The sequence below is a fragment of the Leopardus geoffroyi genome, chromosome A1 (assembly GCF_018350155.1).
Source record: "Leopardus geoffroyi isolate Oge1 chromosome A1, O.geoffroyi_Oge1_pat1.0, whole genome shotgun sequence".
Taxonomy (NCBI): Eukaryota; Metazoa; Chordata; class Mammalia; order Carnivora; family Felidae; genus Leopardus; species Leopardus geoffroyi.
Window position 1 is genome coordinate 46,353,757 of NC_059326.1, and position 24,402 is coordinate 46,378,158.

The window sequence follows — 24,402 nt, forward strand, 5'->3', positions numbered from 1 at the left end:
AAAAGATCACTTTACAAAGGTTAATAATGTCAAAGCAATATATTAAATATGTGTGCATCAATAAATATATCACCTTTATTCAACTACAAAGAAACAAAAGTTGATTATGACAATATAGTGTCAAAGTAAAAACAGTACATTTGAGAGCTTTCATTTTAATAATGGGGCCATGTTTTGGATTTCAGTAGATTTGTAAACACCTTATTAGGATACACCTTAGAAGGTATTTATGAATAATTTCAATTTAGACATGTTCCCCAATTAAATTAACACTAACTTATTTACCGAATCTGTTGAATATACAAACAACCCCCTTGAAGAAAATTTTTGTAATGTCCCTGTCAGCTTAATGAGTTTTCATTTCTTAAAAAAGGAAAAGAAATAATATTTTCATATAATATACTTAGAAACAGCAAAGTTGGTAAAACTCCAATTTAAATGCTTTAGCTCCATTAAAAGCTTCATTGTAAAATCTCTATGACATAGTTTTTAATGAAGAATACTTAGTTACTGCCATGATTTTTTTCCATTTACTTCATGAAGACAGTTAAGGTTCAATATAAATTCAAACTCATTAGCTCAATACTGTCTGAATCTTAGAGTAAATTGTTCAGAAGTGGGTAATGAAAACTCAATTCAAATTCTTCAGCAATCAAACAAAGCAATTTTATTAAACAATGAAAAGAATCAATTAAAGTGGATATCTTTATTATCTTTATTATTTTACAAGAAACCATGACAGCTTTTGGCTAAAAAAAAGTTTATAGCTTCATCCAGAAATGACTCACATAAAAGAAATTTCTCCAGCTTGTTCCTACACTATGATATAAAAGTTCACTTCCATATTCACAAATGGATCTACTTTATTTCTCTACTCACACCCTTTTCGATGCTTATACCAAGGTCCTAGTCAAACATGCAAAAACTGTATGTGAATTTTTCAAACGTATGGTGTCAAGAAAATATTTGATGGCGAAACATGATAAAAATTCGACTCCATAATGCCTTTATCGAGGTATGTGCAAATTTTTTCTTTAAATGTTTACTTTTTATAGTATCATTTAAAACAAGAGTTGAGGCATAATCACTGACAATTGGTATAGAAATAACACTTTGGAATAAATGTTATTTGAAAATGAAAACTGGATAGGGAATTTATAATTAATGGATAATTTTCCCTACCCATTTCATTTAAAATACCAATAAATGCAAGCATTACATTTTCATAGTATGTTGCTTATTTGAAGATAATTGATGGACTGAGTACAGAAAAATACTCACATTCATTATTTTAAATTCAGTTTGATTTCTGCTTATATCTATTATCTACTTTTGTTTCTCTGCTCACTTGAACCAATTTCTCATTTTATTTGAATTCTGATTGCCAGTTAATACATTGGAAAAAGTAATTTTTCCAAATATATTTCAATTTTACTCTCATAGTGGAGAAGCACTGTGACTATTTTTTTTCACATTATCAAGGTATAAAATATTAAGCCAAACTTCTGATTGAATCATTCTGAAACAGATTATAGACAAAATACTATCACATCTCTTTTGCATCACAGGGTATTAGTCCCTTGTGTGAGGGTAAATATCAATCATCCACATGTGAATTTTCCATAGCAAGTTGATAACACTAGATTGGATTTTCCCACTACATAAAATGCTCCTAGCCATCTCCACCAATCATCATTTGTTAAATACTCATGATGTTAGCTCATTTGGGTAATAAATAGAGCAAACAATTAAGAAACTAAGTCTGATGAAAAATATACAATATATAACTAAGTCAGCTGTAAGTGATTTTTGCATTATTTATAACATCCTTTTCCTATTAGCATGAATAAATAAGAATTGAAAATAGGCCATTTCAGAACAAGACATACCCATAGTTATTAAATGTATGATTTCAGGTGCTTTGGTTTAAGCCAATATGTTCAGTGATAGAAGCCAGTATATATGTACTATGCCTACACGCAAACATATATATACACACTTGTATACCTTTAAAATTAACGTTTACTACTGTGACCACAGGAAATCTTGCAAGAGACAGAAGATAAAATATATAGGAAATTCTAATATTTGGTAAGGAGAGTTAGAAACAGAAAAAAAAATACCTGATGCATCTCTATTTCCCCATTCTTATTGAATCAAACTGTTTCTTGATTTTACATTGGAAGAACAAGGTGAAATTGATATAGCCTTCAGGTCCCCAAAGAACATATACTATCATAGGTTGTCAAGGCATGTATGTAAAAACTCATAAAACACAATAAAATTATAAAATGGTTTAAGCAAAGGAAAATGGTCATGGGTTCATGAAAAGACTCAGTGGATCCAACTGTTGATTACTTGAGATTTGTATTCATATTTTAATGTCCGGGGGAAGGAACTGAAGGGAAAGAGATTTCCCATACCTAGTCTTACACACAGATTGTGGAGAAGCGCAGGAACAGTGTCAGGCTAGACAGCTGCTTACGTAGGTTCAGCTGCAGGTAGAACACAACAGGCGGCTGCTATATGCTGAAATTAAGAAGCGTAACCACAAGCACAATGAAGGCCCGCTATTAATGCTATGCCATGATTTTGGTGGAGTGAAAATTAACAAATGGAGTCTTGCAACACACACAGCCAGAGGTAAGCAGGTACATAAATGTAAGAAAGGAAGTTGAAATAAAATGCCTGATTACCAATTCTGTCTCTAGCTAAAAAACTATTAATTTTGCATTCTATAGTATCTGAAACAATTCACTTACCTGCCTAGGTATACAGATATTAAGAATTTATCAATAAAAATGTACAAATATATGGAACTTAAATACAAAAAGCGATTGTGTGTTTAGTTTTCCTTTGTGTAAAAAGATGTGTATTCTTCAGGGACAAGCAGAGTGATCTTAAGATCTAGTGTAACTGAAACGTGAATTTGTAAAGACTGGGTATGGAACTTTCTCTGCAATCTTACACGCTTCCCACCCCAACATTAAAACATAGCTATACGTTCTGAAAAAAAGCAAACAGCTGGATGCACTATCTCCGTCTTTTTATAAGCTCAGACTACTTTTCTTGGCTTGTTCCAGTTTACATTTTGTCTTATTTTGTGATACATATCTTATGATGGACCAAGTTTTAAATGCAGAAATATACTGCTTTAGGTAGAAACCCTTAAATTTTGAAAGCTATCCCTACTCTAAAGGTAGTCAGATTATGGGACATTCAGAACTGCTGAGTTACAAATATTAAATGGCTTTCTTTTTCCTCCAATTTGTGCCTTCAAACACATTTTGTCAAGGCTCCCTTTTCTGCCCCTTAATAACCTTGAGTATTAAAAAATCCATTCTAGTTAACGCTCATCTCTGTTTCTCCATCTCTATCAGCACTGGCCATCCCTAAGAACCTAGGTGGCCTGGAAGACAATGGCTTGGTTAGTTTTTCATCCATCCTCCTTCTCTCCTTCTCCTGGTTAGTAGGATAAAGGTCTAAGACTCAACCAGTTCCACCTCAAGTTCTCCCTGCTTCTACGACTATGCCTATCAGCCACTTACATCTTCCACACGGCAGGTGCCTAAATGCTAAGTATCTCCTACTAAGTCGTGCCCGATCCTTTAAGAGGGTCCCTCCCAGAGGAACTTCCTAGAAGCACGAGTCACTAACAATGGAAATCTTCAGCTTCCTGCTCTTCTAAACTCCCCAAACTGCCACTGCCGCTTACCAATAAGGTCCTTCTCTTGGTGTGGGTCATCTTGTTCCGATGATGTCCACTCTCTAGCCTGCCACCTATCAATTCCTTATCCCCCTGCTCAAATATATACAGAAAACAGATCAGCAGTTCACACCGAAACAGAAATCCAGCTCTGAAATAAGGGGAAGGCACCTGTAAACTTGGAAAGCCTCCCTTCAAGTGGTGGTGTGGAAACGCTCTCAAAAAGGGATCACTGAGTCACAGCCCTCCCAGTAGATGCTGTCTCTTCACTACAAGGATTTCTTCAAATCCCCTCTCTCTACGGCCATACTCTCTTATAATGAGGCAGGAGGATATTTGTGGGGCCTGGAGTGATAGTTAAGATAGGCTGGTTCAGGTGCTATTGTTAAGTAGCAGCTGCTTTTTACTTTCTTTAAAATGAGGGGTACCTGGTACCTTTTGTTCTTGTGTGGGACCACAGGAAAAATTCTACTGAATATCTGGTGACATGGTATATTCAATAGAACCAACAATAAATATGGCTAGAGTATAAATAAAATTTTAGTAATTGATTCTTGTGAGTAAACTGAAATAAAGGAAAGAAGTGTGAATCCTCAGCATTTGGAATGTTATTTTGCAAATCAACTGAAACAATTGTCAATTGAGACAGAGGTGCGAAAAAAAAAGATTACCATGAAAAAATAATTAAAGAAGGATTAAATGTGTAGATAATCATTGGCAAAGAAAGATCACCTTGTTTTGTGGAACACAACTTTTAAGTAGAAAAGAAAATGTAAAATGCTTTGGGAAAGGATATTACTGTTTAATTTAAAAAAAAAACAACAAAACACAAACTTGGTTATGTGTATGAATGGCACCAAATATCCTAGCCCAGATAATCATATTTATTATTCAACCCTGCATATATCTAATGAGGAATAGATTCCAAAAAGGAACGCCATAGTGTATTTTTATGAATTTTAGATAGAATATATGTCAAACACAAAATTAAAGTGACCTGTAAAAAAAGAATGTCTTTCAACTACCATGCATTAAAATAGTAAAAGTACATGTAAATGTTATTACCCTTTATACTTAGGTAACATGTAACTATTCATTCAGATCTTCCCACAGGCTGACCCTGATAAAGAAGGAAATCTCAAAGGGACTAACGGTCACACCACCGCTTAGTGAGTGACACTGATAGACTGTGACGGGAACCTGACATTGTCAAGATTCGTTTACAATGAAAATGATGGCAAGAGCAGGCATTTACTACATACCATTGGAGACCACTTAGAAGGATGTCAACACTACCTTAACAATGGAAACAAGACTATTCAGTGAAAGCAAATTCTAGTCACAGACACTACAGATGTTTAGTTGTTATTTCAAAGGTAAGTGAGAATATACAAGTTACTTGCTTTTTTCACCTTAAAAATGAAATATAAAATGTCAACAGTACTCCTAGTGTTTTGCATAAACAGGAGACACAGTTCTCTCCTGGGTTAATGTAATGTAATCTTTTTAAATCTTTTTTCTTCTGGATAATGATCTGAGTTGATCTACGTTAGCATATATAAACACTGAAATCTTTTGGTGTTTTGGTTCAACTTCATCAAATTACTTTATTTTAGAATGGAGAGCAAGTAATATTTTATGGGAACAATTAATTAGGGTCACAATCAAAAAACAAAACAAAACAACAAAGCAAATAAAATAAAATAAAGTAAAATAAAATAAAATAAAATAAAATAAAATAAAATAAAATAAAAAACATTCCAGTTTCAGTGCAGTGCCTCAGCAAAGAAAACACCACAAATGCCTCCTGGCTGGTATTGCAAAATAACACCCACAGAGCAGGACATTTCCAGAGTCTAAAATTTGTATACGTACACATCTCATGTTTGATTTGGAACCGCTGGGGAAAAACAAATCTGGTTGGCTGTTATGTAACCAATCCTGCTTAGCTTATGTTCTAACATCAACTTACTTTTTTTTCCTTAGAGGGAAAGAATAGTATTTTCATGAATTCTAACTATCCCACTACCATTAAATAGGAGTCATTTAAGTAAACATGTTACTCTCCCAGCAATATTTAGATATATTTTCTTTAGTTACCTATCATTAATTAAACTTTACTCTCTGTTACCTGAGTGTTAAATATTTGTCCATTAGAAATTTAAAACTCTTACAATACAAGAAGGCTTCTATTTTACCTGTGATGTTTTCTTTTGAGAGCAGAGCTATTTTGACACATTATATATATTTTTGACATATATATATATGTATATATATTCTATATATATACATGTATATATATTCTATATATATACACGTATATATTGATGATAATATAACATATAGATATATATATACATATACATATATATTGATGATAATATAACATTGGTGCTATTAAAGTCCCTGGACTCATCAGAACAATTCCTATAGCCAGATTTCTTCACCAAGTGGAGACATTTCTATTTCCTTACATATTCTGCAAAGTTGTTGAAAGTGGCATAAGTTAACAAGCTATACAAAGTGACGTATAAAATACTAGAATCAGAGCCACTTATTTTTTTTAGTTGAATATTCTTCACCATCGCTAATGATTATTGAACTAAAAAGAATAAGAAACAAATTGTAAAATCAGAGCTGACGTTCAAGTCACTAGTATCAAATGGAATACATAAGAGGATCCTTAAAGAAGAGGGAGACATATAAAAAACAATTATCCTGAAAATCTTTGAGGAATCATGGAAAACCAGAACAGCATTAGGTAACTTATGATACACAATGGCTTACATTTTAAAAGCTTTGACCTTAAATTCATAAAAATTATTAGAATGAATTGTTGTATACAGAATTCAATACTGTATGTATTTTCCCTGATTTCATACCAAAATCCAGAAAGTTTTGATACAACTTAAAATAAAAGAAGGAAGGCCATTACTATAAAGATAAAAGGTTAAATACTTTATGTGGAGAAGACAGAGATAATTATATCAGAAAACACTTTGCTTTTTGATGCTGCTGTTTTCTTTGGATTCATTAGCACCATGCTCTAAGTGTTAACCAGGTAAAATCGATTCCCTAAACAAAACAAAACAAAAGCAAACTTAGACTGAGTAATTAGTTACATAGGATTCAAGGAAAGAAATAGTAGCCAAATTTTATATCCAATTTGTATGGATTAAATATTTCGGTGTTTTGTTAATATGGACTATAAAATGGTTGGAAGCAAGAGCCAAATGTCTCTATTTAGTGGAAATCATATTGCAACAGATTGGTTAATTTCTACAGCTAAACTATAACACTAGCTATTATGGACAGTATAGAAATAACAATACTAAAAACATGTAAGCTTTCCAATCTAAAATGTATTCATGAAATTCTTCAAAATAAAGCAGTTGGGTATAATGTATCCACTTTAACTGCATCTTTTAACCTTTCTCACTGCCAATGTCAATGAATTTCTACCTTTTCCCACTTTAACTCATCAAATTATTTTTCCATTAGGCAAACAAATGAACTAGAAATTCTCCTCTCTAAGGATATTGTAATTTCCCTATAGATTTACAATTACATCAAATAAAATTTCAAGTTAATATACTTTATATACTGTTAGTAGTGTAATCAACGTCGTGGTATATAATATTAACAATTTTATGTTCATGCATAAGTGTTGTTCATGGTCAGTTGAAATCAGTTTTCATTTCCATTGTTTTATACAGTGTTTTCAGTTTTAAATGATTTATGTTGAAATTGAAAAATTTTCTCACTTGAGCCAAATTGCTACTAAATTTTCCAAAAGGCATAAAACCCCCGTAGGTAGCATGGCATACTCATGGAAATCATCTCGATATTTCTCTATCTGTATGGATCTACATCTTAAATTATCTTCTCCCCAAACCTAGTTAGCCTTAAAGAATGACATCACCAGCTAGTTTATAAGCCAGAAACCTAGGGATCATCTTTATCTCCTCTTCTCTCACTGTGTGCCACAAATGTCCAATTCCATTTCATGTCCTGTTGATTTCATCTACGTCATTTATCTCTACTTCTATATCATCATTACTTTTAAGTACAAATCTGACACTGTCATTCCCCTGCTTAGAGGACTTCAGTTGTTTCCCACTGTTATTAAGGAAAGACCCAACACTTCTTGTCTTAATGTAAGCACCACGTGGGCAGACCTATGTAGCTTTTGTTCATCATTGTATCCCCAGCATTTAACAGAGTAGGAATAACTCTCAGTTCTTGAGTTGAAAACTGCAATTCTCAGACCAATTTTTACCTTCACATGAGGGAAACTTCAATGTGGCTTTTAAAAATGCTAAGCTATGGCCATTGTTCTTGACCAGCTTACAGTGTGGGAGAGAGAGATACAAATATAAACATATGTACATAATTTTATCTTTGACTGGAATGAAATAGAAGATGAAGAAGAAGACATATGTTTGGTATTCTGAAAATAAGCTTGACAGAACTGGGTAATCATTTGGATACAAATGGGGATGAAGAGAATAAAATGTGAAAAATGATCTGAGTATCTAGACTAACAGGATGTGTGGAGATATTATTAAGGAGTGATGATGATAATGATGATGATGATATCTAACATGTATTGTCTACTTTCAATGTGTTAGGCACTGCGGTAATAAGGTTTTATACATACTATCCAATGAATCTTTGGAAACTCTGAGGTAGATCCACATTACTGTTATAAAGGTTGATTTAATTTGCCCCAGGATTTAGATTCTGGAATTCTGAACATGCAATCCAAAATTTTAGTCACCTAATGAGGAAGATCTGATTTAAAAATAAATGAAGATTAGTTCGATTTTGGACATACTAAATATGAGATGCTTCAGGAACAGTCAAATAAAGATTGACAATAAGCAGTGAGAAATACGGAACTGAAATTTGGAAGAAAAGCAGATACTCAGTGAGGAAGATGTGGATGTCTTTGACTTGTAGGTAGGAGATTAAGCTGTGATGCTTGGAGAGGGCACAGAAAGTATAAAGATACTTCTACTAAAAGTGTATTTGTACTGTAAGCCACATAATAAACCTCAAATAAGCCAGATGAATGATTTAAAAATAAAACAAGTAGAAGAAAAAGAAGCCCAAGAAGCTGAGCAGGACCAAGCAAATATTGGTATATGACTCTTAAAATAAATTCTTAGCACAAAAGAGTACCAATGTCCATAATATTCAGGTCTCTCCACTTACTTCTAAACTATAATATTCTTTTTAATAAGAAAATCAACATGAATTACTGAGAGATCTTAGGTCCTTAATTAATACTGAATGAATGAATGTAGGACATTATGACTAGATGTAAAGATTTAACAATCCTAACTACTATTTAGGTAAACAGACTGAACCGGGACAAACAAACAAAAAACACAAATAGACACAGCTAAGCATAGCTTGAAAAGATGCCATTCGCCCAATTTGTAATATGATAAATAATTAGAATATCCAACAATTACAAGGTCCCCCTACGAACATTAAGGAGAGAGGCAGCTTTAAATCAAAAGACTGCATATCGCAAATAACTCAGCACATTTGAAGGACCATTGAAATAATATTATATTATAGTGGTAGATTACACGCAGATGGCAGGCCTGTTGAAAGCTACTGTTTATATGAAACCAAATCATTCTTTCCATAGCTTTTATTATATGTAGTGAAGACATACAATTCAAAGCACTTTTCATCAGTTTTTCATAGGCAGACATAACAGGTGATTTTCAAGGTCAAAATGACCACTATAATTTCAGTTGCTAGCAATGAAAAAAATACTTAAGATGATTAGCATTAATGTGGATAATTTCATTTCCACACTTTTAACTCCAATTTGGGAATTAAATATAAGCATTCATTTTTCTCCCAAGAATAAATGCATATGCTTTTAGATTGGTGTCACAATGTGAATTAGAATAAGATAAATGGTTACAAAATGTGTTTTGAAATGAGGATTGATTTTCTGATAATATCAACACTCTTAGGTCAATAGAAAGTAAAACTTAAACATCCTTATTCATTTTTTTATTTAAAAAATATCTACTGTAACTATTATAACCATAGTATGACCAATGAAAAATATAAGGAGAATGCAACCAACCTAAGGTGACACAATGATTCAGTGTCAGAATTGAGTGTTAACATGGGTTTTATGTTCATTTAACACACACACACAAACACACACACACACACACGCACACACATACTGTACTATTGGAATAAATCATTTTAATCATTTTTCTTCAATAAAATTTTCCCAACATCAACGCTAAAAAGATGCATGCCTTGTTAAAAGAAATAATGAATGGGGGAAATTGCCATCTTTTCTAAGGTGATCAAATAGAAAAATCAGAATTTTCAAAAGTCTTAAACTTATAAAAACAATATCTATACAAATTGTCTTTATCTGTACTAAAGATATTGTATTTCACATGTTTTCAGAGTAAAGAGACCTCTATCTATTAAAAAATTATCATCTAGGGAGGGATCCTTATTATTGAATAACAAATAGTGATCTAATTGTAGAAAAGACCCTCTGTAATAAAGAAAAATATTATGATCTGTTATTTTCCTTTGTGATCCCCAAATTTGTCTTAAATAGTTTCAATATCCCCTCCAATATTAAAATATTGCACTATTTCTACTCTTTCTCTGTTCTACCACACATGTTCTCTCACATCATTACACAGGGAATGTTAGAACCACTGTCAACAGCACACAGGTGCTGTCATTTAGATGTACCTGGCCTAACACCTGGGTAAATACACCTTGTTAAATGTTGCTCTTAATTAAAATAACTTATATTAAATAGCTATTTAAGACTTCGGTTAGTAGGCTAAAACGCAATTTTTCAAAACAAATTAAATACCTCAAGATCTTCCTTTAGTTGAAATGGTCTGTACAGAAAGTGTTTTTCCTCCTTGGTAAATCCTGAAATTTTGTTTTATGAGATTTCTGTAAAGAGCTGGTTTTTGCAAAGAAATCTCTTGAACATATTTTGTACCTTATCATGTATTTGAATCATGTTCTCAAAGAATTATAATTCTGATATGTATACATCGATAAACAAAAATTCAAAAATAATTTATTGTTTAATGGCTTATGTGTATAACATGATGGGGGACTTTTTTATATATTTATATATCATCTATTTTAAATTTAATAAATCCAAAAAAAGTATTAAGAGTTTTAGAATAGAATGCTTAATTTTTAAATGTGTCAAATTTCTACTTACTGTGAAAATAATTTTTGAAAATATTCTCATGTGAATTTGCTCAGGCTAATATTAATATATGCTTAAGTTCTGGCCTTGAAAAAGATTTCATGTTCTTGTTTATCCAAAAGTCAAGTTAATACTGCATATTAAAAATCTTGGAGAGGAAACAGGAAAAAACCAGCAGACTATTAAGAATATGATGTAACCACATCAAATAGAAAAAAAAATAGAAATAGGACAGAAAACACAAATAACTTTTTAAAATATCAATATATAATCACACAAAGAGAACTTGAGGTCAAGAATGTTACAGAGTACAGGACAAGGAGCAAGCAATTATATTTAAAACGCCACTATACATATATAATTCATGTTTATGTATATATTTGAATAGAGTTGAATATACATAGAGTTGTTGGGGCACAAAGAGGACACGGAAATCATTCATTACCTTTTTTAACATATATCAAACATCTATTGTGTATCAGGCAGGGTTGTGAGCACCAGGACTAGAGCAGTAAAGCAAGCAGTTAAAAATCTGTATCTTCCTGGAGTTTATATTCTAGTTGGGAGGCGGGTAGAGAAAACAACGAGCAGGTAAATAAATCAAGTGACATTGTAGGTTAAATGAGATCCCGATCACAGAAGGTTGAAAGAATGTTTGCACGTATGTGATGTATGTGTGTACATGTAAGCATGTGTGTTAGGAGAGCACCCTGGAAAGACCTTGCTGAGAAGACTTCACCATCAAGCACAATCCTCTCATTTTGCAGCAGAGGAAACTGGGGTTCCAAATGATTAAATGAAACTCAGGAGGCCATATAACTCTTTCGGAAAAGAGCAGGATTTGGAATACATTTACTGCCTGATCCTTGGACCTAAATCCTTTCTACTTCACAACAGAACACATCGAGTTGAGAGAATTGCCTGGGCTGTTCAAGAAGGCACAGCAAACATAAATGGTGGGTCTGGATGACAGCTGGTCGCTCCACTGATGGAGGAGAAAGTACGTATTAGGAAAGCATCAGAAGTCAGAAAGAATTAGGTAGGCTAGGGCCAGATTATGAAAGTTCTCAGATGTCAGGATGATGAGTTTGGTCATCATCTTAGGCAGGGGAGAGATATGATTAAAGCAATGTATCAGATGGTCAGAAGGAGGAGAAGGAACTCATCATCAGGAATAATCATTGCAGGTTCTGTCATCTACTACATGACATTGATGTGACCAGGGCAGGAATCCTGATTCTCATATTTCATGCCACTGGAAAATTGATAAAATAGAAAAAAAAAATCTTGTGTTCTCTATCATTAGAGTTTCCTAAGATGATGATTGAGGAACAAATTGGTTTCCAGAGCCAGACATGAAAAAACAGTTATGCTGAGTGAGGACATAACTGCATACTCTTCCCTATATCTGAACCCTGTGGCTTTTAAACCAATTCCTCTTATATATGCACGCAATATTTTTCCCCAATAAAAGGAAAACCATGTGTGTCTTGTATGGAAGTCTTCACGTGAAGAGATACAAATTGCTCTTTCGTGACATAGGACACAGCTCACCAGTGGATATGAGTCAGCAAGGTAGGTTCTTAATAGAAAAGCAGGAGAATTGTCAGTAGGTTCAGAGTTGATAGACCTTTTTCGACCCTCCCTCAGTGACACAATTAGAAAAGGCAAGAAGGAAATATTCCACCAAATTCATGATTTGATAATAAGGCTTATGAGATAGGACAAGTTTGGCTTTAATATTTTATTGAAAAATTAAATCTGGAAATGTGTTTTAATATTGCTATTTCTATTCTGGGCAGAGTATATATTACTGTTCTGTAGCACTTCAAATAACGGTTATCATACAGAATATTATATATATAAGCAGAGAGCAAAGCAGTGTTTACTATCCTGACATTGAAAAATATGCACCAGTAAAATAAACATCCAAACCTAGCCAACATTTTTGCTCTCCTTCGCTTTTCCTCACTATTCACAGTGCTTAGACTTACTACACTTCCTCAAAAATAACCACATATAATATACATCACATAGGCAATAATATCTAGATGATGCCACAAAAATTTGATTCCCAATACTATACATAGTGTCTTATTGGAATTGTATATCCAAATGAATGCATACAAAAATTACTTACTTTCTTTAGGCTGATAAAATTGTAGGACATGATAAGCTTTTATTTTGCCTGGGGAGGGTTTTATTTTTCTTATCAAAACCAGAAAAAGTTTATATTATGTTAAGGTGCGCACATGTAAAGTAAGACACAAAGCGATACTCTGATTCATATGAGATGTCTTTTTTTTTCAAATTTTTTTTTTCAACGTTTATTTATTTTTGGGACAGAGAGAGACAGAGCATGAACGGGGGAGGGGCAGAGAGAGAGGGAGACACAGAATCGGAAACAGGCTCCAGGCTCTGAGCCATCAGCCCAGAGCCCGACGCGGGGCTCGAACTCACGGACCGCGAGATCGTGACCTGGCTGAAGTCGGACGCTTAACCGACTGCGCCACCCAGGCGCCCCTGAGATGTCTTTTTAAAGCATATCATTTACTTTAACAATTTTTGTTTTCTTACCCCCAAAGTTTTCAAGTTAACTTCTATTATCATCTGAATGCCTCGAAACTTGATATAATTTAATATGCTAAGATAAATTTTCAAACAGCTTACTATGTATAGACTGCTTTTAAAAATTCAAAACAGCCCCCATAAGCAAATGTCATTTCTTTCATAGTTACAAAATGCAAACTCCAAGTGTTTTATCCTAATGAATAAATGAGTTTGTCCTTTATGTATAAAATATAGTTTGTGTTTGTTGCACAAGTTTTTAATAATAGATGAATTTTAGGTTTGCTCCAACATATTCAATAAAGTGTGATTAATTTGGTTTTTCAAAAATGCAAACTAGACATTACTATATTACTTTGCAAAATGCACAGCTTGCAACATTATTGTCTCAGTGGGATCTTAAATTGAATTGTAAAATGTGTCTTATTTCCAGTTTGATTTATGTAAGAGATAGCAGTGGATAATGTCCCTTTTGAAGTTTCACTGCTTTGTGTGAACAAACAATATAAACCTAAAATTCATAATACAGTTTATTAGAACCCAAAGCAAACTTTCGAGTTATATCATGTTTGACTGAAATGAAAACTTATGAGGGACTCAGAGTACCACATTTCTAATGAAACAACTTCTTGAAGCTTCCTATTATGACAGATTATACAATACATTTTTGACATTTTCTGTGATTTTTATTATGATATTTCAAGTAATTACCAAATCATGTTTTTCTCTAAAAAAGCTTTCCTGTGCCCTGAGAATTAATCTATGATACCATTTAACTTGGCTTTTTGAAGTAAATATCACCAGATAAAAGCCAGCTGGATCTGAATAATAGGATACTTGAATGAATGTATTAGTGTTTGAAAAAGAGAGTACAAATCTTCTAAAAAGATTAATTTCCATAAAAAAGATAGCTCCCGGATCTACAAAAGAATAAATTCAAAAACATAATAAACTCTCAGAAAGAAAGGTAGATTAAAGTAAAAGCCGCAGCACCCTGTTAGTGCAGCTGTTGTGTGGCAATGATTCTGTATCAATTACATTTGGTTGGTCCTGTAGGGCTCTTCAAAGCTTTGTGTGGAAAGCCTGAATATGGGAAACAAGTGACACCGTAAGTAATAACTTCAGCGATTAATTTTGATGCAACACCCCTTTCATTCTGATCTTATTCTCAATATTTACAGTTGAGAGACGCTACAAAGGTTCTGATGGGAATATATGAATCCAGTATGGACGAGGTTTTTTTTTCCTCCTTCATTTATTAAAGATGTGGATATGAATTTTTCTTTGTCATGAAAATATTGCAGCTTTATCACGCGACACAGCTGCTGACATCATCATGGAAAAACACCGAAGCTGGCCAATGGACTTCATTTTCAATATCCTGTTTCAAAACGTGGTCTCTAAAAAGGGCCATGAATTCTGTTCACGCGACTTCTCTATTTTAGTTTGTACAATTACTCTCAAAAACAAAGTTTGACCATGCATAAATTCCTCTGGCAGGTAAAATGCACTGTTCCATCCTGAATGATTCTTAGACTATTATTATCTTTAAGAAAAAGATCAGAAGCAAATGTGGAGATAAATTAATTTCTAACTTAGATTGAAGCCTATGAAAATGTAAATCTGTTAAGAGAATTGGCATTAAAATGCTATATCAATATTAGATAATTTCATAAGAAATGCAAAATAATGACTAAAAAAGGGAAATTACTATCCCGTCAAAACAATAAGAAGAAAAATCAACTGAATAGCTAGTAAGACATTTTGTCAATTAGATTTTGAAATTAATCTTAATATGCAGAGTAAAACTGCTAATTTCCCTTACTTCCCTCCAGTTTTTACATTTTTGACAGTACACTTTCAAAATCAGCCCGAAATGAAAAGCACCCTAGTAATTGTATATGTCCATTTAAACTGGGTGAGTTGTTTAAGTGTAGCGAGATGTTTAAATATGAAGTCAATGTCCATCATAATGAACACATAAAAGACATATTGCCATTATCAGAAAAACAGCACCTCATATGAAAGGCTACAATGTTTATCTGGAAAAGATTTTAAAGAGAAAGGTTGCTTTCTCTGCACTCCTATTAACTATTAAATGGTTATGACAATTTTTAACAGCAGCTCAAGAATTTCTTTATCATACTTCTTCAAGAAAGCTGCTTTTAGTTAAAACATAAAAATGGTAGTTACAAGGTTTCTGCAAACATAACTGCCATTCCATTAAGGAAATGGTGCGGCAAACAGTAAGTAGTGGCCTCAAGGGAAATGTAAGTATTGATTTTATTACTGTGTTGGTTGGTTTGTATTTGCAATTGTCAACTCTAATTTTGGACTATGTTTTAAGTATCTTTAAAACTGCTTAAGGAAAGGACAAATATTAATTGGGAAATATTGATAATTATTATTCCTATCCTTGAAATATCGTAGGAGATTCTCTCTTAACAGCTTTTGATAGACTGTCTTTTAAAAATAGGAAGCGTTGGGGCGCGTGGTGGCTTGGACCGTTAAGCGTCCGACTTCGGCTCAGGTAATGATCTTGCAGTTTGTGGGTTCGGGCCCTGCGCTGGGCTCTGTGCCGACAGCTCGGAGCCTGAAGCCTGCTTCAGATTCTGTATCTCCGTCTCTCTCTGCCCCTTTCCTGTTTGCTCTCTCAAAAATAAATAAACATTTAAAAACATTAAAAATAGGGAAATGTAATTTTGTCACACATAGTAAATGAACAACCAACTCATTTTCATTAAGTCAAATGATGCACTCATTCTGTATACTAGAAATCAGTATTTGACTCTAGGAATAAAATCAATTACTATGAAAAGTATAAACATAGCTACATACTTCCTTAATTTAGTTTGGAAATTTAGCTTTGAAATTCATTGAGATGGAAGTTTTCATTCACCTAAAAGACATAAAATAGCTATGAAACTAATTATAAGTCTAGAATTTTCATCATATTGAAATAAACTTCAACTCATAGTCTCATTAAATATAAATTGATCATATACTAAAAAAACCACAAAATTTGCCAACTTAATATAATTAATGTTTTATATTATCATCATCATTATCTCCATCATCATAGATTTCTTCTTTACATTTCAGCAAATGACATTCACACATTTATGCTAAAGGTGTAATTAAGAACACAGATCATTTTCTTAAACCATGCCAGAGAGCATCTCTGTTTAATATGTAAATTTTCAACTATACCTACGGGGCTGTAAATATAGTCAGTGTTAAACTTCTACAATTAACTAAAAGAAGTGTTTATGCTACACATAAATTTTAGAAATGTCCTCTGTGGAAATCTAAAGAGGTGCAAATTAATATTAAAAAAAAACATTATGGCTGTTCTTCAGATTAAAAAACATAAAGTATCCTTGGGTTCACAAGCTACACAGTACACTTTAAACATCTCATATCAAAAAGAGAAAGAAAACCTTTTATAAACACACACAAAACTTTAATATCACTTAATGCCATATTCCTACATGAATCTATGAAGAGGGTCAAAGGAAAATGGTTCTCTTGTGTTTTAGCATTAAAGTCGTACCTGTGTTTTAAAATATTTAGAGAGGAGAAATGTCTTAATGAAGTTAAACCTTGCTTTGACTAGAGAGATGGGAATTCTTTGTGCATAATACATGTTCAATATGTGTTTGTTGGACTATATTTCTCAGTTCCAAATAATTAAAGTTTGATAGATAAATATAGAAACTGGCTTCATTGGTTGGGCTATAGACCTGAATCTTAGCTGCATCATTTGCTATACAGTTCAGAATAAAATTCATGACTATGTGTTCATACTCTCTTTGGAATTCACCAGTCTACTGGCGAGACTACTCTCCCTAAATGCTAACTGAATGAGTGAGATGCATGCAAAAATTTTACCAAAGACATCTGACAAAAACAAGAAAAGATAAAAATGGAGATAAATAATAATCATTTAAAAATCAACAGAGACTTTGAAAATAAGTTTTCATTCATCTTCATTGTCAACTTTTCTGAGACTGTCATATTGATTCACAAGATTCTCATTTGAAACTTCTTCATTCTCCTCACTGCCATCACTGACTACAAGCATTTTTCATGAAAACTCTGGAGAAAACTTGTCGTAAATAGATCAAGGTTTCTGAACACAGGTTCTAAAAATCAAGGGCATCTGGATGACTCTTGTCTGACTCTTGGTTTTGGCTCAGATCATGATCTCACAGTTAATGAGTTCAAGCCCTTCATCGGGCTCGGTGCTGACAGAACCAGCATGGAGCCTGCTTGGGATTCTCTGTCTCCCTCTCTCTCTGCCCCTTCGCCACTCGCGCTCTGTCTCCCTCAAAAATAATGAAATAAACATCTTTAAAAAGCTTAAAAAGTAAAAATAAAAATCAAGGGTCTTATTTGTAACATACAGCTTTATATGGCAGTGTTTCTCAAACACACTGGTTTTAGGATGTCTCTACACACATTGGTTCCATGTCAATATTTACTATATTAGAAAAGAAAATTAGGAATAAAAATATTTAATTAAAAATAACTACAACCACAAATCCATCGCATATTAGCATAAGTACCATATTTTAATAAGAAATATTTTCGAAAAAATACACACTTTACAAAATTCTTCAAGTGTGTCTTTTTTTTTTTTTAATTTTTTTTTTTCAACGTTTATTTATTTTTGGGACAGAGAGAGACAGAGCATGAACGGGGGAGGGGCAGAGAGAGAGGGAGACACAGAATCGGAAACAGGCTTCAGGCTCTGAGCCATCAGCCCAGAGCCCGACGCGGGGCTCGAACTCACGGACCGCGAGATCGTGACCTGAGCTGAAGTCGGACGCTTAACCGACTGCGCCACCCAGGCGCCCCTGTGTCTTTTTTTTTTCACTGAACATTTATTTTTATTTTTTTTTTCAATATATGAAATTTATTGTCAAATTGGTTTCCATACAACACCCAGTGCTCATCCCAAAAGGTGCCCTTCTCAATACCCATCCCCCACCCTCCCCTCCCTCCCACCCCCCATCAACCCTCAGTTTCCAAGTGTGTCTTAAGAAGTCATTTGGATTTCCATATCCACTTCTAACATTCAGTCTGTTGCAATGTCACAAAACATGTAGCCTTCAAGAGCTCCAGTACACTCATGAGAGAATGAGGTTTTTAAAAGGTAAATAAGGTCTCAGTATCATTATGCAAAATATTTTGACCTCTTGGACTCCCTGAAAGTATTTTGAGAGCCCTCCTTTCCATGGGTCCTGGGACCACACTGCTGCTACATCTGATAACACTTTAGGACATTTTAGGACATCTGGGTATGTAGTACCTTAGTAAGTCAAATAATATCCTAATATGACTTCAGACCATAAGAACAAGATTAGAACACCTGCTTTAAAATTTCTTATAGAAAACTCATTACTTCCATGCCAACAACTGAATTTTTTTAAGTGCTTATTCATTTTTGAAGGCGTGCAAGCAAGGTAGGCCCAGAAAGAGGGGGACAGAGGATCCACAGTGGGCTCTGTGCCTACAGCAGTGAGCCGGATGTGGGGCTCAAACTCACAAACCAATCATGACCGAAGCCGAAGTCAGACGCTCAACAGACTGAGTCACCCAGGCGCTCCAACAACTGAATTTTTTTTTAAAGGTAGGAATAAGAAAGGGAACTCTTTTCCCTATACTTAATTTTACCTCGCAAGGAATAACTAGTTAGTATTCATTGTGAGGTGACAGAGCATGAAAGTTGGTAAAAGTTACAGGTGGCTTTAAATATCGCCTTTGTCATCCTGAGCATAGAGACTCATCCTGTACCTCAGACACTTCATCTGGAAAGTGGGAGTAACACCTATTCAAGGGCAAGCACACAATTAAATGAGATGATGTACATGAAGCACAAAAATACATAGAACTAGGTGATTAATAAAGAGAGCTATTATTATTAAGTAGAAATGTCAAGGTTGAGATCACAGGTGTTGAGGTCAGACAGAAATGAGACAGGGACAAAATATTAAGGAAGCAGTGTGACCTCGGTCTGTCATGTGTAATGTACCAATAATGGAGGATAAGTACCAAATTAGCACTCTGAGTAGTTAATAAGCATAAACAAAGTACCTGTCATAAAACTGATATGAGGAAGAGGAGGAAGGGGAGGAGCCTGAAAATACGGGACAATTATACCATGTCAATTTGGAGTTTATAAAATTGTAAAAAGGCAAGTATGGCCCTCCTTAAGAAATATTAGACCTAAAAGGAGCAGATTTCAAAACAAATAGAAAAAGTGAATACACCATGGATATTAAAAGGGATTAAAATTTGAAACTAGAAAGTTCTAAAAATCCAAGTAGAACTTGACCATCTCAATCTTACCAAGGAAAAATGCAGTATCGCTCCAAGGGGTTCCTTAAGTTCCTTAAAGGTAAAGTCTCCACTTTAAGTCTCTGCATTGCCTAGTCTTGCCAGGTACAGGGGCCAGAACAGCCATTCAGTGAACTGGCATTCAGAATGAAGGCCATGAGGGGAACCTAGGTGGTTCAGTCAGTTAAGCCCTCTGATTTCAGCTCAGGTCATGATCTCACAGTTCGTGGGTTCAAGCCCCGCGTCGGGCTCTGTGCTGACAGCTGAAAGCCTGGAGCCTGCCTCACATTCTGTTCCTCCCTCTCTCTTTGCCCCTCCCCCACTTGTTCTCTCTCTTCCTCTCTCTCTCTGTCTCTGTCTCTCTCTCTCTCTCTCAAAAATAAATACACATTTTAAAAAAATAAAAAGAATGAAGGCAGTGAATTATAAGTAACATTTGCATGATGCTTTGAAGTTTAGGAACCATCAATAGAATTTAGCAACAAATGAATTGCTTGGGAGCTAGCCACCTGAGAGTTCAGAGTTTCAGTAACAATAGTGCACAATAGTAATGAATAAGAACAAATCACCATAGAATGATAGGGAAAATTAGCAGGTATTTTATTTTTAAAGAGTTTTATTTATTTAAGTATAGTTGATATCCAATGTTACATTAGTGTCAAGGGTATTCCATAATGATTCGACAACTCTATGCATTATGTTAAACTCACCACAACTGTAGCTGCCACCTGTCACCAGACAACACTGTTGCAGTACCACTGACTCTATTCCCATGCTAGACCTTTCGTCCCCATGACTTTTCATTCCATAACGGGAAGCCTGTTCCCCCCTTCCCCCACCCCTATGGCAACAGTCAGTTTGTTCTCCATATTTACAGATCCATTTCTAGCAGAGGATCTAAATATAATGTTGGATTGACAAAAGTCAGGAATTAAGTTGAGACAATATAAAAAATTATTCTTATTTTTAAATTAGCAATTAACAAAGGAGAGGAATACCCTTTTATTAAAGATAGTATAAAGGCTCAAACCAATCTTTTGTGACCAATCTTTTGTGACTACTCGTTTTAGAACTCAGAGGTATTAAAACACTCTGAAAATGTCTCGAATTGTCTAAATTCCACAAAATTAGTGAGACCTTTTATATTCTAATATTTTAAGATCATCTGAAAGCTTTTATAAACAACTGATGTAAATTATCTATTATATCAATGATTGAAAAAATAGACACCAATTCACTTCCAGACGACTTGGCTAATATGTTTTAATTGGCAAACGAAAGCCACACATTCCAGGTAATCAATAATATTCCCAGTGGCATTTTTATTTCTATCAAAATTTCATTTCTAGTTTCCCAGATGCATTCAAAGCAAGCATGAAAATTTAATTTTTAGACTGCAAAATGTCAAATGAATGTTATCCATTTTAAAATTCAAGAAAGTGCTGTTGAGAGGGAATATATAGAAGAAAAAGAAAATAGCAGGATTATGTATGCTTTCAGCCAAAAGTATTCATAATCCTTAACTTAAGAGATTTTAAAGGTCAATAATAATGGAACATTCCCATTTTTCATCACCGTTTCCCATGGTAAAATAAGTTAAATATCTTGAATAACTATTACTAACTATGGAAAAGAATCAGTTTGAGTTCACATTAAATTTGATTAATGCATATGCTTTTTGAAAAAATAAAATCTAAATGTTCCTAAGAAAGCGTCTTGAAAACTTCATTTAGTTACTTGAATACTTTAAGTATAGGTTAATAATATAATTTCCAACTAAAAACCTATTTGGCCATTAAAAACAAAAACTTAATAAAATATAACAACTTAAATTTGACTATTTTCGATATCTCATACACATGGAATGATGTAGTACAGTATTTGTCTTTCTGATCTGGCTTATTTCACTTCGCTGGGGTGAGGAGGAAATAAGGAGTTGCTAATCAATGGGCATAAAGTTTTAGTTAAGCAAGATGAATAAGGCCGAGAGATCTCCTGTACAAAATTGTACCTACACTCAACAATACTGTATTGTACATTTAAAAATTAAACAAGGTAAATCTGATGTTAAGTGGCTTCACCAAATTAAAATAAAATTGTTTTTACAAAGACAATAATATGAAACAATATAACTATAACTTTTCATAACTCTCTTGGAACGCTAAATGGAATCCAACTGATAAAGCATAAATAGTAAATATATTTTAAAATGCCATGGGTTATAACAAATAATCTGCTTGACTATGAATAGCACGAATAAGGAAATTTGGGGTAAGTTTTGCGTTCCTACCTGTCAATATATTACTGTGGTAATTTGAAAATACAAAATAGTTTATTAAAAATATCTATTCTATGTAAAATACCCGGGACTATATCATTGAGTCTTATTGTTTTAAAGAAAGTTATTTAATTTACTAAATATTCTTTCTCAAAATGAATTTTTATAATTGAATGCTCAGAGATTTAGAGATACATAAAATAGCTACCTACTAAGGAAACACCATTTTGTTTTTATAGATATTTTATTACATCAATGGAAATTTCTCTATATCCTTCTATGACTAAACTCATAAGCTATAACATAAAAATTACTATCAACAATGTAGACCAGCCATAAAATTCAATTAAAAATCCCTACATTTTAAGCAGTTATAGTAGCATAATGTGTAAACATGAGCTGAAGTGATGTGTAGCTCCTAGAGCATGTCACATTTAGAGAATAAATGTTTTAACCGTTTCATCATTTTTCTCAGTGCAAAGAATCTTGAAGCCCTCTCTCTTAATCCTTAATCTCACTGGAAAAGTAGTGCTTTTGTGAGAGAACAACCGACCTGCTCATAATTTTTGTCTCAGTTAAATTTGTTTAGCAGTATTGTTTTTAATATATTTATGTACTCCCAAACACATTCCTTGTTAAGTCATTCTTTCAACAAATATTGGTTGCAGGCACTGTTCTAGACACAGAGATTAGCAATGAGCAAATTGGACAACAAAGTCCCAGGCCCTAGGGGGCTGACAACCTAATAATTATATGCTCAATAAATTACATGATACATCAGATTGTGATACGTGCCATGGAGAAAAACAAAGCAGGAAAGAGGTTAGAAAGTATTTATATGTTGAGGGGGTACGGTGCAATTTAAAATCGGGTTGTTGGTCAAAGCCTTAAAAAGAAGGTAACATCTGAAGGAGATAAGAAAACAAGATCTATGGATCTCCAGAAGAAGAGGATTCCAAGAAGAGGGAAGAGCAATGCAAAGATCAGGAGGCAGAAGTGTTCCTGCAACATCTCAGAAATAGCAAGAGGGCCAGAGCGGCTAAGGACAAGTGAGTGAAAGTGAGCACGGGAGGGAAGGCAGTCAGAGCGGAGAAGCCAGGACCTCATCACGCAGGATTATAAATTTTCAAAAGATCTTTTATTATTTTACTCTACATGACATAGGAAGAATTGGGATGGTATACACAGAGGAGCGATCTGGTCTGAGATAGGTGCTCACAGGACCACCTTGACAGCTGTAAGGGAGTAGGCAGGAAGCAAGAAATCAAGTTAGAACACCTTCACAATGATCCAGGTGCCAGGTGATAAAGGGGTTAGAGGTGGGTGTATCTGTGGACACATCAGATGCAGGTAGAAGAGAGGGAACAGCTGGCAAGGGCTGAAGGTCCGGGGCATGAGCAAGGAAGTGTGAAAGGGGAGTTACTAATAATAGCGATGAGAAGACTGAAGAATGAGTAGGTTTGGAGTAAGATCATCAGTGAGAGACTTTCAATCTGAGATGTCCAAAACTGAGCTCCTGTTCATATGACAAGTTTGAGAAGTAGAGTCCATGGGAAGACACACTGACCCTGAAATATGTTTCCTTTAACAGAGTAACCATGTGACTAATGAGTGGATGATCTCAAATTACACACTTCCTGCATACCTTGTTGTTTACATTTTCATTGGAAACAGTCTATCTTAAAAGTATAAAACAGTTTAATTAATATTTCTGTATTTTCAGGATTCTCACTAACTCATTTATTAATTTAATTCATTTATTGAGCAGCCACTGAATGCGATTCACTGCTCCAAATACTACTGGGGACTACAGAAGGGATTCAGTCTGCCCTTGAGGTGTTCACAGATGACCAAGAAAGGAAAAAGATATTTTGGTGTTTATACATTTTGAGGATTTGGGAAGCAAGGTGGAAATGTAGGGCTTATATGCACTGTATTCATGTATAGGGCACTGTGGTTGTTATAATCGTACTAGAAATATATGTGACTTTTAGAAAGCATACAAAGATGAAATAAGGAAAACTATTTACTGTTTTATAAAAATAAAGACAATGGTATGGAAAAGCTCAGAGAATTAAATTATCTCATTATGTTGTATTAGAGACGCATCTCCATTTACTAGGTTACAGATATGAACAAAGCACTGTAGGTCAACTGCATGCTCACTCAAGTGGGGAAGGTCTGCATAGAAAAGGAAACATTGGGGGGCGCCTGGGGGGCGCAGTCGGTTAAGCGTCCGACTTCAGCCAGGTCACAATCTCGCGGTCCGTG

General features: G+C 34.1%; 1 protein-coding gene across 2 annotated transcripts in view; it reads right to left on the minus strand.

Moving 5' to 3' along the window:
• The window catches only part of DACH1 (dachshund family transcription factor 1), a 436,009-nt gene that overhangs the window by 135,913 nt on the left and 275,694 nt on the right, over positions 1–24,402 (minus strand). The window lies entirely within an intron of this gene.